Source organism: Oncorhynchus mykiss, chromosome 6 (genome assembly GCF_057628025.1).
Source record: "Oncorhynchus mykiss isolate SJ-2025 chromosome 6, ASM5762802v1, whole genome shotgun sequence".
NCBI lineage: Eukaryota > Metazoa > Chordata > Actinopteri > Salmoniformes > Salmonidae > Oncorhynchus > Oncorhynchus mykiss.
The window spans coordinates 50616683-50622260 of NC_143027.1; the positions used below are offsets into that span (position 1 = coordinate 50616683).

General features: G+C 41.6%; 1 pseudogene across 1 annotated transcript; it reads left to right on the top strand.

Moving 5' to 3' along the window:
* Positions 1–808: 808 nt before the first annotated feature.
* On the top strand, positions 809–1781 carry LOC149982906 (chromaffin granule amine transporter-like; annotated as a pseudogene). The gene is made up of 2 exons (XR_016496733.1): positions 809–956; positions 1336–1781. The product of XR_016496733.1 is annotated as a chromaffin granule amine transporter-like (transcript).
* The last annotated feature ends 3797 nt before the right edge of the window (positions 1782–5578 follow it).

Genomic DNA, 5578 nt, shown 5'->3' on the forward strand with positions numbered 1-5578 from the left:
ACTAAGTTCTAATCAATAGCCTAGACTGTGTGTTTATGTATCTTATATTATCATTTTAGCTTGTTAGTAAATAAATGATCAACTCAATTGGTGTGGTATTGACTTATTTAGTGAGACTCGCGAATTAGTGAGACTCGCGAATTCCCGAATTATGCGACGTTCAGAATGAGACTGTAAAGGAAATTAATTAATTAGCAACTGTTGTAAAATCGATATTCTGATATTCTTTGAGTTAATTTGGAAAGTAGAAACTCAATAAAGCCAAAACCCTCCCATTGTGCACCAGGTTAATGAGTTAATAATTACCTGATTCATTTCATCACGTAATTAACCGTTAATCATTCAATGAGCAGCAGTCGTCACATTAATCAATACAACATTACGACAGCACTCTTAGAAAAAAATGTGCAATCTAGAACCTAAAAGGGTTCTTCAGCTGTCCCCATAGGAAAACCATTTTAATAACCCTTTTTGGTTCTAGGTAGAACTTTTTTTGGTTCCATGTAAAAAACCTTTCCACAGAGGGAACCCAAAATGGAACCCAAAATGGTTCTACCTGGAACCAAAAAGCATGCTCCTATGGGGACAGCCAAAGAACCCTTTTGGAACCCTTTTTTCTAAGAGTGTAGTTTGTGTGTAGTTAGTTTAGGACAAACTCAAATGTAGTGGTGTAACGATAATACAGACACAGTTATGGAGACCTTCTTGTGACTAAATTGGTAATCAAATGTTAATATTTTCAAATATGTTTTAAATATCAACATATCTGTTTCTTATCCAAAAAAAGGGAACTGTTCTGTAGCTATTGTCCCAGGGAACGTGGAGAGCTATGTCGCTGTTCAACCCCTTGGTGTGGGCGCGAGAGTTGCTACGACAGAGCAGAAGCTCCTCCAGACTGGTGCTGGTGGTCGTGTGTGTTGCCCTGCTACTGGATAACATGCTGCTTACTGTTGTCGGTGAGTCCAGACAACTCACACACACACGCACACGTTCACACATACACACACTTTAAAATGTGCATGTAGTTGTGTACCTTAGATTGGATAGTGATATTTGTATTGAAAAAGGCACGTCACCCATTTTAATATTTAGCTGCAGGGCCAACAATGCAGCTAGCGTGACCATAGCATTTGCCTTTAACTGGCCTGACATCTAGACCCCACAGAGAATAACTTGGGTTGACAGAGAGCAGCGCGACCACATTCCCCCTCATGGAGTAGATCCACTGTGCCTCCCCGGCACTGAGACAAAAGGGTTCCCTCCTTTCCTTTCGCCTGCCTTTTAAAGTGCACAGTCTCCCACAAACTCAAATGTGTCGTCTCTCCTCTCTCGCAGTGCCCATCATCCCAACGTTTTTACATGCCCTGGATCCCCCTACACAGGACACCTTCATCCAGCATGCAGAGGCTCTCTGAGGAGGGCTTCACATTGACCTCAGTCCACTCCTTATACGACAACACTTCCTACAGCATCAGCTGCTCTGAGAGCAACCTGTCTGAGGCCCTCCTCTTCAACATCTCCAGAAACTCCAGCCAGGTGAAAGGCAGCACATGCCAGGAGGACAGTGCCTTCTTGGACAAGGAGAATGTTCGTGTGGGACTCCTCTTTGCCTCCAAGGCTCTGGTGCAGCTTCTGATCAATCCCTTCGTGGGTCCCCTGACCAACAGGTTCATGTTCTGGCTTCACAGCAAGTGTTTTTGTGTGTGTGACAAAATCACAGCTAGCTAGGACAGTGTTCAACTTTGCATTTATTGAAAATGATTAAATACAATACACACTGGTTCTAATCTTATCCTTATCTTTTCCCTCAAGAGTTGGACATCACATACCAATGTTTGCTGTCTTTATCATCATGTTTGTTTCAACAATAAGTATGTGTGCCTGACACTGACACACACTTCTAACTTGTTACACACAGTTGATAATGAGATATAATTGAGGTAGTAATCTCTAATATACATACCATGACTGTTTCACAACTCCAATTGCGTCATCTTTAGATTTGATTTTATCTTACCACAGTGCAGTCATGGTAACGGAGGTTGTGTCCTGTGGTTGTCAGTGTTTGCCTTCTCATGTGCATGCGCCTTGTTGTTTTTTGCTCGCTCTCTTCAGGGAATTGGTTCGTCTTTCTCCTCCTGTGTTTCACAAAAACCTCCCCAGTGTTGCAATAGAAATGGAACTATTTTGTCCAAGCATCTTAACGTCTAAGTGAAAAGCATGTCTTCTCCCGTAAGACTGGGAATGTTGGCCAGTGTGTACACAAGTAATGAGGAGAGAGGCGTAGCTATGGGGATCGCACTGGGTGGACTGGCCGTGGGGGTTCTCGGTGAGTTACTCCCCTTTTTCTTTTTTATTTGACCTTTATTTAACTAGGCAAATCAGTTAAGGGCAAAGTCTTATTTACAATGACAGATTACCAAAAGGCAAAAGGCGGGACGGGGGCCTGAGATTAAAAAAAAAAAAAAAATACAATATAAATATAGGACAAAGCACACATTACAACAAGAGAGACAACACAACACTACATACAGAGAGACCTAAGACAACAACATAGCAAGGCAGCGACACATGACAACACAGCATGGTAGCAACACAACATGGTAGCAGCACAAAACGTGGTACAAACATTATTGGGCACAGACAACAGCACAAAGGGCAAGAAGTTAGAGACAACAGTGTAACGGTGTGAAATACTGCCAGAAAGGCTTAGATTAAGAAAGGAGCAGATCCTGGTGGTCCTGTGTGGCTCAGTTGGTAGAGCATGGCACTTGTAAGTTGTGCGGTCAATTACCACTGTGGCCACCCATACGAAATTGTACTGTATGCACACATTACTACTGTAAGATGCTTTGGATAAAAGCATCTGCTAAATAGCAAATGGTTACGACGAAACGTATCTTACACTAACACATGCCAAATGTGAAATCATAATGTGGAATACATGTATAATCAAGGACTTTTTCTTGAAAATGTCTTTGACAGTTGGAGCGCCATTTGGAAGTGTGATGTATTCATTTGTGGGGAAGACTGCTCCTTTCTTGATCTTGGCCTTTCTGGCAGTATTTCAGTATTTCCGTTTATCTGTTACACTTTACATTACAGTGACCTTATTACAGTGTAATTATTCCTGTAATTACAGTGTAAGAAGTATTGTAATTACTCAGTGCAGTGTAATAATGAGCAATAACAATTATCATTACACTTGTACAGTAAAGTCTGTACTTATAATGTACTTTGCATTACTTAGGCTTAGGGTCAGGCCAACGTTAGGGTTATGGTTAGGTACAGTGTAATATGGGAAATTACTATACTTGTTGTTACATTGTAATTACATGATACACAGTAATAAGAACACTGTAATGTCAAGTGTTACCAGATTATCTGTTGTGGCTACCAGTCAGAATGAACAGTTTAGACAGGCAAGCTGTTTGTATTGTTCGGAGAGGACAAGGTATATTCTAGGAATGTTCCTTAATGCCAACTGACTGACTCTCTAAACACACAGTGTTACATCTCTGCCATCAAAGATTTCACCAGATGTGAGTATACTTTTCACCTTTTCTTTCAAGATAAAAGATTTAAAAAATAAATGTAACCCAGCCACAAAATGAACATAACTGACTTGATCAAATCAAAAAATGGGGCTTTATCTCAATTCATCTTTCCTTGAGTCCTCAAATGCTATCTCCCACCTCTTTCACAAAACCATTAGAGAAGAAGGCCTGGGGAGGGACTTTGGACCTTCTCTTCCAATACTATAGACTAGAAGGCGAGGAGCTAGGGTGTGAGGAACCGCGGAAATACAAATTCGGATTGAGCCAGAGTGTGTACCAATCAGTGTCGTTTAAGATGCACCGAACAGAAGCCACCATTGCATTAAATTACACGTTGTCTTATTTTATAATGTTGACATTTCAGAGGTCTCCTCCCTCACGCTAGAAAAAACAAGACATTTTTCCTGTCTCCTCCGGCTTAACATTTCACATTAACTTACAGAGTGTGGATGGCACTCCTTTGCTGACCCTACTGAAGGACCCCTACATTCTCATTTGTGCAGGTGAGTCTGGGACTTGACTGTCAGAATAACAAACCAAAGAGTAAGGCTAAACACAGAGGAAATGTCCCTAATGTCAATCTATTCCCTGTTAGTGCACTACTTTTGACCAGGCCTTATGGGTGAAGTAGTGCACTAAATAGGGATTACATTGCCATTTGGGATGCAGGCATAGTCGTAAAACAGAAGTGAGCTGACCTTGGTGCTTTGGTTTCAGGCTCTCTGTGCTTCGCCAACATGGGAGTTGCCATTCTGGAGCCCACACTTCCCATCTGGATGATGCAGACCATGTGCTCTCCCAAATGACTGCTTGGTACGTTTTTGCGTCACGTTTTTTTTCTTTCCAGTAAATCCTATGGATTAAATAGTCCTTCCTTTGTTTGACAGTATTTTGCGTTTGATTTGTAGGTATGGCTTTCCTACCAGCAAGCATTTCTTACCTTATTGGTACCAATTTAACAAAACGTGTAGGTAGGTTTTCGTTGATCCTCTCCTGGTTACTTCTATTTGTTCCTATCTATCAATTATCAATATATAAAAGTCTAGTCACTCAGAAAATAAGTTCTCATGTAAGCCTATGGGGGTTGTGTGAATCAGTGTTAGTGTCTGTGTGAATGTGTGTGTGCAGGGGCAGACTGCCCGAAATGCTGGATGTACTGGTCAATTTTTTGCCCAGTGGTTCTGTCTAACTTGTTATTTTTGCGCAAAATGATCATTATCTGGTCCCATTCCTCCTCTGTGTGTGTGTGTGAGAGAGAGAGTTGTTGATGATTCCCATTAAGGAGGAGGTATTTATCTCTCCACAGGTGGCTGTGCTCCATGTTTGGAATGTTTATTGTTGGCATCAGTCTTATAGTCACCCGTGACTATTATTTCCTATGCACACTTTTGGCTCTGCTAGATCACAAGGTAGTTCAATGAAGAATCATCATATTTCTTGTCCTATAGGTTTATTTTGCAAAGCACATCTATGGTCTTATTGGTCCAAATATAGGCCTGAGGTTTGCTATTGGTGGGTGCCGATGTGTTATATAGAAACACATATGAATGATGGTCTGAAGCATCAGAGAGACAGACAGACAGATATAAATATAGCCACGGCCCAGCCCAAGTGTTGACCCAAGATCAGCGTCCAGGGGCAACTTAATCCTACTTTGTAGTGGATATTGTCTGCTATAGAATTACAGTGGTCTCAGGATGACTGCAAGCCAGGGGTTGAGACACATACGCCTTATGGGAGTTGCCTGCAAGACCCATGTATTGTGCTGAAAAATAAACCAAAATGGTGGCCTCTGTGGGTCTGAGTGGATACTGCACCCCCGGCTGGCTATAGGAGTGAGTGGCTTATGTCATCTTCAACAAACGGAAGTTCTTCGACTTTGCAACACTGCTCAATATGGACCTTATTTATACGTTATTATAACCATGTAACCCAGGGAAAACAGAGAACATCAAAGTGACTTCTGTTTCCTTTATCTCACCCGCCATAACATGCCCACACTAACCTAGAGGACTTTTCAG